General features: G+C 36.6%; 1 protein-coding gene across 12 annotated transcripts in view; it reads left to right on the top strand.

Moving 5' to 3' along the window:
• LOC144373975 (transport and Golgi organization protein 1 homolog) overlaps nt 1-13,501 on the top strand; it is a 153,845-nt gene that overhangs the window by 104,986 nt on the left and 35,358 nt on the right. For 3 of the 12 annotated variants that reach the window (XM_078036947.1, XM_078036946.1, XM_078036945.1), the window contains one exon: nt 2,424-2,543. The exons of the other annotated variants lie outside the window; for them this stretch is intronic. The gene's annotated coding sequence lies outside the window, so the exon portion shown is untranslated. The remainder of the gene's footprint in view (nt 1-2,423; nt 2,544-13,501) is intronic. 12 annotated transcript variants of the gene reach the window in all.

Genomic DNA, 13,501 nt, shown 5'->3' with positions numbered 1-13,501 from the left:
AGGATTTGCATAGTTTCTGGTCTAATTCCTGGGCTTTTGATCTCTTTCAAGTTTGTACAGGGTCTAGTCTTATTTGTCTACATATAGATAACCAATTTTCCTGGCACCATTTGTTTAAAGCCTGTCTTTTCTCCCAATATATTTTTGGCATCTTTGTCAAGAATCAGATGACTGTTAACTGTGTTGGATTTTTTTCTGTGTCTTCTCTTCTTTCCCATTGGTCTATGTATCTGGTTTTATGACAGAGCCATGCAGTGGTTATTTCAATAGCTTTGTAGTATAATTTGAAGTCAGGTATTGTGATGATGCCTCCAGCTTGCTTATTGAATTAGAATTGTTTTGGCTATTCTGAATATTTTATTCTTCCAAATGGATTTCAGGACTGTTTTTTCTAGGTCTGGAAAAATGACATTTATTATTATTATTATTATTATTATTTTAAATTTATATATGACAACAGAATGCATTACAATTTATATTACATATATAGAGCACAATTTTTTATATTTCTCTTTGTATACAAAGTATATTCACACCAATTCGTGAGTATTTTGATGGGAGTTGCATCAAATCTGTATGTTGCTCATAAAACCAATTTCAAACATATACAATCATATTAGTAGTGATTTTAGTGTCCAAAAAGAGATCTACTAAACAATAATTACTGGGCTGGTATGGTGACTTGTAGTCCTAACTACTCAGAAGGCCAAGCCAGGAGGATTGCTTGAGTCCAGGAGTTGGAGATCAGGCAAAATAGCAAGACCCCCATCTTAAAAATAATAATAATTACTGATGTCAAAACACATCTCAATCATTATGATAGTCACTAACTCTTCATTGTTTTCCTTGAAACTCTAATATACAATTAGTGAATGTCAATTTAGGACTAATTGTGCTGTTTTATAGAGGAGAAAGCTGATTATAATAGTAATGAAATCAGTTATCATGAACTGATTTGTGTTTATTTAATTACAATTATCATGCTGATGACTCTACATATTAAGTCTCCACCTATAGTCCCCTAGGTGCTAATTTTAAAGATATGAGTTTTCATTAAAAATAAGAAAAGAAACCCCTCCATATGCATTTCAATAATTCAAATTGTATCATAATTTGACTATTAACACAAGGGAAAATCAATGCAACTAATTCAGATTTAAATTCAAGATTACACAGTGCAAAAGAGGGAATAGTCTTGGAAAGGGAAGTAGAAAAATGTAAGATCCCTCTTAGAGGTCAGAAAAAATAAATTAAAAAATGTGATTTTATTTTTTAAAGGTAGTGTTAACTTGAAGTGGAAAACAAAAAGCAAAAATCCTTTGAAGCAAAGTCATTTGTGTTTACAAGGACCTTGAGTTTCTTTGATGTTTTAGTGATTCTGGTTTTTAAAATGTTGATTTGTGGAGGATGGGCACAGGGGATTGAATCTAGGTGCTTAACCACTGATCCACATCACCAGCCCTTTTTTTATATATTTTTTTTATTTTGACGTAGGAAATCCATAAATTACTTAAGGCCTTGCTAAATTGCTGAGGGTGACTTTGAACTCAATATCCTCCTGCCTCAGCCTCCAGAGCCACTGGGATTACAGTGTGCATCATGAAGCCCGGCCTTAAATGTTGATTTTATAATCCTTTCTTTTTAGCTGATAAGAGAAATTACAAAATACAGAATACTTGCAAACTACAAAATATAGGATACTTACAACTAAAGGTGCTTTGTTAATTGATCAGAATTTAACTAACTCTGCAAGTGACTCTCAAACTGGGAGAGTAATACTAGTCTTATCAAGAGAAGTTTAGAAATGCCTGGGGGCATTTTGTTGTTGTTTCACCATCACTGAGGAAACTACTAACATTTTTTGGCCAGGCCCATAGATAGTATATAACCTTCAGCTAGTAGGAACAGTCCAAACCAAAGTACCAATAGAGTTCTATCAAGAAACCCTGGTGCAAAGAAGTAATCTACCAAGGAAAACACAGTTGCAGTTAAGTAAGAGAACAGAGCAGGTGCCGGGTGCAGTGCTGCATGCCTGTAATCCCAGTGGCTCTGGAGGCTGAGGCAGGAGGATCATGAGTTCAAAGCCAGCTTCAGCAAAAGTAAGGCCCTAAACAATTCAGTGAGACCTTATCTCTAAATAAAATACAAAAATAGGGCTGGAGATGTGACTCAGTGGTCTAGAGCCCTTGAGTTCAATCCCTGTTACCAAAGAAAAATAGACCACCCAGGTGACTTGTTTGTACCAGTAGGTCTACCTAAAACGAAAAGGGATTTTATGCAAATTTTTTTTATTATCCATTTAAATATAATTCTTTATTTCTTTATGTTTGTCAAGAAGTAAATATATTTAAGATAACAATGAAAAATAATAAAAGAATGACAAATGTAGGAACCTAATGATGACTTACACTTTTTGATTATAGACTTGAGATTCATCTAAAATGACAATGCAATCCCTAGCTATTGCAACAGAAATCTTAACCTCTGAGTGAAAAAAAAGGAGGGATGTTGAGATACCTTCAATCATCTTTTCTCACTTCTGCGTAAGTACCAAGAGAGGTTGGCCAAAAATATTTTAAAACCTAAAACATACTATTAAACTTGGCTTTTCTTTAAAATAAGTGCAAGTATATGATATGGCCTAGTGTTAATTTACAATTCCTACTTTCTTATGCTGCGACTGTCTTTAAATGTGCCCAGTTTGAACTGAGATGTGCCATAAGTCAGATATCAAAGACTTATTATGAAGAATGTAAAATAACAGTTATATTTTTATTTTGATTACAAGTTAAAAGGATGACATTTTGAATATATTGAATTATGTAAAATGTGTTATTAAATGAAGCTCATCTGTCTTATTTTTTAAAATATGACTTCTAGAAAATTTAATTTACATGTAGAGTTAATATTATATTTCTATTGGTGGTTCTAAGGTATCAGTGAGAAATAAGAGAAAGATCATGTTCAGATTCTCTATTTCATCATTTGGGTTTGATGTCATTCACTGATCTTCTTATGTATTCCAAACCGTTTCAAATTTCATGTGGATTTGGGTAAGACTGAGCTTTCATACTAATCACAGAGAACTTACTTTCCCATATATGTTTGTTCAGCGTCCCCCACTGAGTATAGTCTTCATAATAGTGTTTATGGTCCTGTTTCTAATTTTATACTGCATGCATCAGTTAAAATGCTGAAGATTCAGGAGGGTTTGCTTTGCTTCAGTGTATGCTCTGGTAGACTATATGTTATCCCGAAGAACATATTTTCTCCTCCACTCTCTCTGTCTCCTCCCAGAGGTGCTTGTGATCTTCCAAGCACACTTTGGGAGGATGTTATCAGCCTTACTTTGTTTCAGTGAGAAGAGAACAGTTTCCATAGTAGGAACTATCTAAAAATGTCTCCTTAGTAATGAAAGCATTTATTGCCAAGACTTTTGTTGCTTTGTCAATTGTCTATATTGGCTGTAACCGCCAGGATTTTGCTGTTTAATTATTCAAACCACATAAATGGGCAATCTTTCATATATTATCTCTATTTCTTCTTTAAAATGAATTATAAAATTTTAACTTTGACCCATATTTGTATAGATGAAATATCTGAGACTCAGAAAAGTTAATGATTTGCCTATAGTCACACAATTAGACTTCTGACTACAATCCTTTTGGCTGTATTCCTTACTTCTGCTGTTGTTCTGGTAAGGAAGTAATTTATATTCTGAAAACTAAATGGATAAAGCCCAATAGTGCACTGTGGAAATTGAGATGTGCAGGCCACAAGTCCCCAATGTCTGTTCTGCATTTATTTCAACACACCAAATATTTGACCTCCGTGAAAAGAATGCCAAGGTAAATTAGGCAGAACCAGAAACAGGAACTCATATACATGCCATATATTAGTGGCAATTTCAGATGTTTGAGTTTCTTTCTTTGTACAGTTGAAAGTGGAATAATATTTGTCAGGGCTAGACAAACAGTAGGTGCTGGCAGAAGACCTTGCCTTGTATATGACTCACTTCCATTAGTACAGTACACTTCGACATGACTTTTTAATTGTGGGGAGTGCCTCAGCCCTACTCATCATGCCCAGCCTAAACCTCCATCTTCCCTGGATTTAAGGACAAGATACTTGTTTAAATTCCACTTAAGTTATATGATCCCTTTACTTAAAGTCTAATATTTTATGCATTTTTATTCTATTAAGTCTAAATCCTTATGCTTGATTTTCAAGGAATTTCTTATTCTGACCTAAGCACACAAATATATCATCCTTTATAGAATCCTTTCCTCTTAGCAAAATGAGGTGTCCTTACTGTCCTTTAAACATACTTCTTTCTGCTGAGTCTTTTATGCCGTTTAATTCACTTGCCTTTTATTCTCTTTTTAGAATCTGAATCCTATGTACTTATCCAGGTCTAGCTCAAATCCCAAGACTCATCTCTTACTTTTAACTCTTTAGTGTTTACAATTTGTACCAAAATACAATTTAGAATTTATTTTGTGGCAGGGTAGGGCCCTTGCCACCCTCCCACTACACTAACTTTTACCAAGGAGGAAACTGGTGTTACCAAGAAAGACCTGTTTATAATTTAGGAGTTCCCATTCTCGAGATTATAATGAGGATCTAGAGTCATCTCCACCCTTGGAGATAGATCCAAGATTGGGGTCCTTCGGCACAGGTGTAAAGGTTGATCCATTGCCTAAATCTCTTACATTGGCACAGAAGATGATGTACACACACACACATACACACACACGCCAAAACTCAGGAAGGAAGGAAGGGAGGGAGGGAGGGAGGGAAGGAAGGAGGGAAGGAAGGAAAGGTGAGCGGGCAGGGGGGAAAGAAAGAAGGAGACCCTTTGAAATCCATTGAGAAATGATACTGTTTTGGTCAACCTCACAGAAAATGGATATTTCTTGTCATTTTCTGACTTACCATATTGTGACCAAGCATAGTGCTATTATTTTAGTTTTTTTACTAAGACCTTTACTAGGATTCACCTGGTTTATAACTTTCTACCTTTAAATATAACTGAATCTGCTGGAAGGTGGTGGCAGAGTCTGTAATCCCAGATATTCAGGAGGCTGAGGCTGGAGGATCGCAAGTTTGAGGTAAACTTGGGGAACTGAGCCAGACTCTGTTTCAAAATAAAAACTAAACTGGGCATGGTGGCACACATCTGTAATCCCAGTGGCTCAGAATGGTGAAACAGGAGAATTGGGATTTCAAAGCCAACCTTAGCAACTTAACGAGGCCCTGAGTAACTCATTGGGACCTATCTCTAAATAAAATACAAAAGAGGGCTGGGGATGTGGCTCAGTGGTTTAGTTCCCAAGAGTTTCATCTCTGATAGCAAAAAAAATTAATAATAAATGAATAAATAAAATAAAAAGGACTGGGGATGTGGCTCAGCAGTAGAGCACCCCTGGATATTTGTACTAGGGAGTACAAAAAAAAAGAATTTTCAATACATATTACTTTTTGTCTAGTTTATTTATTCAGAATCTCCCTGTTTTTGCTATTATCAATAGTTCTTTATTCTTGCTAAGTATGTTTCCAAAATTTATTATCTATTTTCCTATTGATATACATTGGGGATTTTTTTTTAAGTAAACCAGGTTATATTTATACAGTCGAAAATTATTAAGCAATGAAAATAAGAAGTACATTCACATTCAACAACTTGGATAAATCTTATAAAAATACATATGGAGCTAAAAAAGCCACATACCAAAGAACACATGTGTATGATTACACTGTATAAAGTAACAAAACAGGCAAAACTAATCCTTGTTATTAGAAGTTAAAATAGTGCCTAACTCTGGGGGAGCGGAGGGAATAATTAGGGGAGCAATGAGAAAGGGCTCATGAAAGTGCATTTGATGTCCAATTTCTTGACCTGGGTTAGGGTTCACTGGATATGTTACTTTGTGATAATTCATTGTGCTATACGTGATTTTCTTTTGTCTGTTATATTTAATAAAAGAGAAGCTCTATTAACAGTAAAAAAAATCAATCTCTACATTCATGTAATATTAATCAAATGTCTACTATATGGTTAATATGAGTATAAGGGTTCTGAGGCATGTAAGACAGACATGTTCCCACAGTCCAACATTGGGGATTTTTTGACTATTACAAATAAAACCACCATGAATAGTTGTGCACAAGTCTCAGTGTGGATGTATGCTTTTATTTCTCTGGAGTAAATATCTCGACAGATTTGATTTAATTTGTAAAGCAACTGCCAAACAGTTTTCTAACAGTTTGTGCCATTGTTTATACTACATGTTATAGTCTGCAGTTCTAAGAGAGATACCATAGTCTTCATCTTTGTCAACATTTGTTATGATGAGTCTTAAATTTTGTCCATCCTACTGTATGTGTAATAACATTGCAGTTTTGTTTTACATTTCAACTTATGTTAGATATCCTTTCATGTGCACATTCACCATATTTGTGTCTACTTTGGTGAAGAAAAAAAGTCTTCTGCCCATCTTTTCAAATTGGGTGATTTTTCTTATTAATAAGTTGTAAGAATCATTTGTATATCCTAGATATCATTCTCTTGAGAGAGATATGTTTTGCCAGTACTTTTTCCTAGTCTGTCAGCTTACCTTTCCATTTCCATAACAATGAACATACAATAGACAAAGTTTGTTGTTGTTGTTGTTTTTGGTACTGGGGATGGAACTCAGGGTCATACCACCACTGAGCCACATCCCCAGTCCTATTTAGTATTTTATTTAGAGACAGGGTCTCACTGAGTTGCTTAGTGCCTCACTTTTGCTGAGGCTGGCTTTGAACTTGCAATCCCCCTGCCTCAGCCTTTTGAGCCACTGGTATTACAGGTATGCACCACCACACCCAGCATGAGACAAAGTTTTTGAGGAGAGGAAAAAAGAGAGCGTGAGGCAGAGAGAGCTAGTTAGTTTTAAAAGCCTCTGCCAAGCAGCTTTTTATATTTTCTTCCAGAAGTTGTATAGGTTTAGCTGCTACATTTAGGTCTGTAGTCTATTCCTACCAGTAGTGTGTGAGGGCTCCCATTGATCCACATCCTTGCCAACTTATTATTATCTTTTTGATTATAACCATCTTGATAGATGTGAAGTAGTATCTCACTGAGGTTGTACATTTCCCTAATGGTGCTGGGTATCCTTTCATTTGCTTATTTGGTTTTGCATATTTTCTTTGGAGAAATGTCTATTCTAATTTCTTGCCATTTGTCTTTTCATATTGAACAATAAGAATTGCTTGTATATTCTAGGTAGTTATATATATTCTAACTACATGAATTGTAAATGTTTTCTTCTATGATTGTATTTTCACTTTCTTCGATGGTAGCCTTTAAAAGTTTTAAATTTGATGAAGTTCATTACTTTATTATTTTTTCTTTTGGTGCTTGGGCCTTTGGTGTCTTAAATACAAAGTCATTGTCTACCCCAAGATTTACCTATGCTTTCTTACATTTAGTTTTGGTTCTTACATATATATGTGTTGTCCATTTTGAATTCTTACATTTATGTCTGTGGTCCATTTTGAGGTAATTTTTATGTGGGGTAGGGCTTAACTTAATTCTTTTGCATTAAAGACTATATAATTTTGAAATAATATTTTCATTTGGAATGCAATTCTAGGATATCAGTTTTTTTTTCTTTCAGAACTTGAAAATGTTGATGTTCTGGTTTGCATGGTTCTTGAATGAATTTTGACATTTTACTTTCACTCCTTTGTACATAATGGTATCTGTTTTCTGTAGATGCTTTTCAATTTTTTTCTTAGCACTGGTTTTAAGCATTTAGTGTAAATTTGTGTCATCTTTATCATTTTTCTTATTCATTGAGCTTTTTGAATCTGAGTGTTCATCAGATATAGAACATTTTTATTTATTATTTCTTTAAATGTGTTTTTCCCACCTCTTTTAGGAACTACCGTAACATATATATTGGACTGGTTGAAGCTGTGCATACTGATGCTTTGTTCAGTTCAGTCTCTTTCTCCGTGTTTGATTTTGGAGTCTTTATCACTGCATATTCAGTTTGCTGATATTGACTTCTTCAATGTTGAATCTGCTGTTAATCTCATTCAGCGTAATTTTCACCTTAGCCATTGTTTTATCTGATTTTATCTAATTTTATCTAATTCAGACATTTTTATATCTTCTTTTTCTTCTTTACATGCTTATGCTTTTCCATAGCATCTTGAACATATGGTATACAACTGTATTAATGTCCTTGTATAATAACTCTATCACAGTGTAATTAGTGATCATTTTTATTAATTTTCTTTTCAACATGGGTTATATTTTCCTCGCTCTTTGCATGCCTCATACATTTTTATTGGATTCCAAACATTGTGAATTTACCTTGTTCAGTACTGGATATTTTGTATTCTTTTAAATATTCTTGAGCTGTGTACAGCTTTTTGCTGAAGTATCTTGGAAACATTTTGCATTCTTTTAAATATTCTTGAGCTGTGTACAGCTTTTTTTCTGAACTATCTTGGAAACATTTTTATCTTTTTAAGATTCTGCTAGACAGGAGTTACCTTCAATCTTGGGCTATTTTGTCCCTTTTACTGACTATGTTACTTGATGCCCTTTTATTATAGATTTTCCATTCTAGCTGGTGATTACAAAAATTGATCTGCATGCCAACAATCACCACCACCTTCCATTCTGTTCCTTTCTGAAGGTTCTTTCTCTGGCCTTACATGTGAGCCCACTGTTACATAGCCACAGACTTCAGGGGAACCCTCCATAGATGTCTAGGGAGCTAGTGCATGTACACAGTCTCCCTCCCTCTGCAGTTCTCTACTCTCTCCTTTATTCTGCTCTGGGACTTCTAGCTGTGTCAGTCTTTTCAGACTTTAAAATCCATCTCTTCAACTCAGGAGATTTTCTATTTGAGTTTCCCTTCTCTGGATGTGGCCTGAAAAATTCTTTCCAGGGAGTAAATTGGGATAATCCTAGCACTCATCTCTCATGCCTAACTTTATCTTAGAGGTCACTCTTATGCTGCTTATTATCTAATATCTGAGAACTGTTGTTTGTATTTTGTCCACTTTTTTTTCCAATGTTTCATATGCGAGGGTAAATCTGTTGCCCCTCTTGGAGAAATTTAGTCTTCCATAAATGTTTAACACTATTCTCTGGCACATCATTTACAATAGATGAGGTTCTTCCTGGTAACAGCAGCGGTAGGCCTACTGAATGCTCCTAGGCAAGTGCCTTCACAAATTTCCAATGGTATATGTTATTATGCTGCCAATTATTTGTTTCAGATATGTTTTTCTTGTCTCATTTAGATTGTACTCTGACATTAGGAACCCTTCATATCTTAGAGTTTTATGTCCCCTCCACCCAAACTGGTCACATTTATCTTTAACAATTACTCAACCCTTACCCCGCAAGAATTCCCTTTGAGGTATTAAAGAATAATTCACTTGAGATTATTTATCTCCATGCCAACAATCACCACCACATTCTATCCTGTTCCTTTTCTGAAGGTTTTTAATATAACCTTATATTAAACATGTTAAACATCAATGCCACATATTTAAATGCTATGAGTAAAAGTGAATGCTGATTCATCCACTAATTGTATGTATCCTGGTAGAAAGAACTACCACTACCTTATTGTGGCCAGTTGAGAAATTTTCTTCTCATTATCCACCAGACTAGTTAATATGTCTTTAAGGCAATAAGTTTAAAAAATAATACTGATAAATCAAAATATTGAAAACTCTACAAACTAAGCAGCTAGTTCTTCAGTAACTGGAAGCACTGACTATGCATATAAAAGTATATCTGATTATGAATCAAAGTAAATATCAAGAAGGTAATATGCAATTAGATCATTTTGCTCTTCTGATTTTTCCACCAATGAATTATCATTAATTTCTATTCTACAATAAGAAAAAATCTAAACATACCATATTCTATAATAAGAAAAATAAGAAAAAATTAAAACTAGTTTTAAAAGATCTACTTAAATATTCCAGTATCATGTAACCAAACAACTACTCTCCACACAAGTATGTTTTTATTCAACAAACACATTCAGGGGTACATTCCTGGAGTTGAGGATGCATGCTGCTGAGAGGTGGACCTTAAATGCCTTGTTCTCATAGCTTATTTCCTCTCAGTACTATTTATATATGGAGGCTTAATAGTTAATATATGTGTTTAGGTTAATAGTGTAGTATATTTATAATATTATTGGAACCATGAGTTTATCCAACAAATCATTTGTTAACTCTCTCATTCTAGGCATTTCCCTAGTCACTGATGTAACAGTAGTGAACAAAACAACTAATTTCCTGCTCCTGTTGGAAATTGTGTTTGAGGTTGGGTCAGAGCAGTCAAGTAGATAAACATATGTAAGGCAAGTGGTAAGAGAAGTCTAAAGTGGTAAGGCAAGTCTGAAGAGAAAGAAAGGCAGGGTAATGGGCTTGATAGTCATGGCAAGAGGCTCTATTTTGTGTAGGATGGCCAGGAAAAGCCTTTATCACATGAAATGCCACTGTTACAGAGACATGATAAAGTGAGGGGGTAGTTAGCTAGTTAGATGATTTGGGCAGTTAAGGTTGAGGCAAAGTTGCAAGTGTAAATGCTCTGAAGCAGGGGTGGGATTGGTGTATTTAAATGGAACTAACAGACAAGAGAAGAATGTTAGGAAATGGGGAGAAGAGGATGAGGGGAGTCGCATTGAATAAGAACAGTCCATAATAAGGCAGGGCAATCCATAATAAAGTCATGGCTTTTTTTCCTTTTTTTTTCCTGATACCAGAGATTGAACCCCCAGGGGCACTTAAACACTGAGCAACACCCACAGTCCTTTTTAAAATATTTTATTTAGAGATAGGGTCTCACTGAGTTGCTTAGGGACTCACTACATTTCTGAGGCTGGCTTTGAACTCAGGATCCTCCTGACAGCCTCCTGAGCTGCTGGGATTACAGATGAGTACGACCAGGCCTGGCTAAAGTCATTGCCTTTTATTTGGAAATGGGAAGCTATAGGAAGATTTTGAGCAGAGAGACACAATCAAATTTATATTTAAGAATATCACTCTAGTTGCCATCAGGACAATAGATATTGGGGAAAATGAGGGTAGAAGCAAGGACAGAAGAAGGCTATGGGAATCATTCAGGTGACTTATGATGTGGGTTTGGCCTGTATATTGGCTTAGCAGATGCAGAGGAGTGGTCAGATTCTGGGCATGTTTCAAATGCTTATTTGGAAAGAAGGAAGTCAGAAAAATAAATAAATAAAATGCTTTATAATTTATATCAAATTCTAGAAAATGCAAAACAATCTATGATGACAGGAGATGTTTGGAGACAGCCCAGAAAAGGAGAGGGGAGGGATTACAAAGAAGGATGAAATACTTTTTTGATTTTGGTGATAGTCTCATGGGTATATTCATGTCAAAACTTATCAAATCGTACACCTTAAATGTGCAATTTATTGTAGGTCAACTATATCTCAATAAAATTATAAAAATAAAGACATAATATTGTCTAATGGACTGGAGTTGGAATGTGAGAGAAAAGATGGTTTGTAAGTTTTGGGCTTTGAGCACCTGGATAATGGGAATTAAATTGTCATTCTTATTTCTGAGATAGGGAAGACTGAAAGCAGATTTTGAGAGAAAAATGAGTTCAGTTTTCAACATGTTGTTAGAGATGCCTACTAGATACATTTTATAACATAATAAATACATGGTAGAAAAGAAATGAAGAATGACTCAGATAGACAGTTTCTCTGTATGATCCACTGGTTCTCCAGAAAGCGCAGAAGTACACTGGACCAACTGGGACCTCTCATGGCCCTGTAGACAAATGTTTGTGCACACCTTTTTTTCCCATCGTTTTCTTTATTTAACATTATGAACATGGTGGACTACATTCTTTTCTCTAAGTTTTAAAGATTCAGTTAATTTGGAAAACAACTGATGGGTTCATTGTTGGAGGTTGATGAATAACCTTAGCAGAGACTATAGTAACAAGCCCTTGGTCACAGACAAACGAGAATGGCTCCACCCAGGATGGGAGCATTGCAGACACTCTTCCTTGGGCTGGCTAGCTTGTGCCTTTCCCCCCTTAACTGTACATATCAGTAATTCAGCTATATTATGATTTAAATCAGATTTTGCTCCTCTTGTCAGAAAGTACAATTGCTTGTTAGTTGATAGGTTGTGATGAAAAGGAGTCTACTCCTTGGGCTTGATACTTAGCTCCATTACTCACTGGATGTGTGACTGCCTCAATTTACTCTAAAATAAGGATTGGAATAGGACCTACTACTACTGTAAGGTACTATTGTTATGAAGATTAAATGAATTGATATGTATAAAACCTTTAGAATAACAACTGGACATAAAGAAAGCATTCAAGAAATGTTAGCTACTAGCTTTCTTCTCTGACAATCGGTTTTGTCAGTTGGTTCCCACTAAGTTGTGGACTTTTTTGGACCAGGGCCAGATATTTTGTCTTTTGATTTTCATCCACTCCCACACCATGCTAGGGCTTTGTCCAGCGTCTGGCATGAATGGTAGCACAAAATGAGAGGTAAAAATATGCTTTTGAATTAAATAATTTCTTCCCTTACGGATAAAGATAAGAATCTCAAGATCTTAGCCTGAAGACTAATGTCCATCTCTCTGCCCCCACCTGTCCCCGCCTTAAAAAAAAGCAGGCCACTGTCTCCAGTTTACACCCTCACTCACAGTTCCATTCACCTTCCCCTTTCCTAATCAGAGGGATCTTGGGGTGGGGCTTCAAGGAACCTCTAGGAGTTTGAAGGGGAGGGAGCCTGGAACCATAGACTAGCTGTGACAAGTCAGGGGTGGGATTTGGTAGTTCAGTAAAGGAGGTACCAGACCAGGAATGGGGGATGGGAGTGATGGTGGAGTGGGTTAGTTCAGGATGAACCAGAAATGAGACGTTGAGGAAAGCCAGAAAGGACCAGTTGGCGGGGGTGGGGGGGTGGGGGGGTGGGTGACTACTAGAATCATGTGGACGGTCGCTTGTGAGGGCACAGAAGCAAAGGCAGGTGATTGGACGAGAAGGAGAGACCTAGTTGCCAAGGCAGCGACTAGAGGAGAAGGTCTTCAGTTGAGGAGAAGGTCTGGACTAGAGAAGGACGGAGCTCCAGCTCCGTGCGTTCTCCAGTAGAGTCTGTGGACCGACCCCCAGATATCCCTGCTGAAGTGTCACCCGGGAAAGGCTTAAGCCTTCCCTGGCGCCACCCCTCTGCGCTTGGCTACCCACACGCCCCCTGAGCCCCACCTCCTACGCGCCCACAGACGCCTGCCGCAGCCTACTCCACCGGCTCACCCAGGTGACCACAACATGGCTGTGGCGCAGGTGCTGGTCTTCTGGCTGTTCATGGTGCTCTTCTGGCTGTTCGTTCTGCGGCCGAACTGGCGAGTGCCGGGCCAACCGGACCCGAGCACCGGCCAGCGCTGGTCGAAACACAAACTCTGTGCAGACGACGAA

This window comes from Ictidomys tridecemlineatus, unplaced genomic scaffold (genome assembly GCF_052094955.1).
Source record: "Ictidomys tridecemlineatus isolate mIctTri1 unplaced genomic scaffold, mIctTri1.hap1 Scaffold_54, whole genome shotgun sequence".
NCBI classification, from domain to species: domain Eukaryota; kingdom Metazoa; phylum Chordata; class Mammalia; order Rodentia; family Sciuridae; genus Ictidomys; species Ictidomys tridecemlineatus.
Note: the sequence above shows the minus strand (reverse complement) of the source record. Positions and strands in the feature narration are given on the sequence as shown.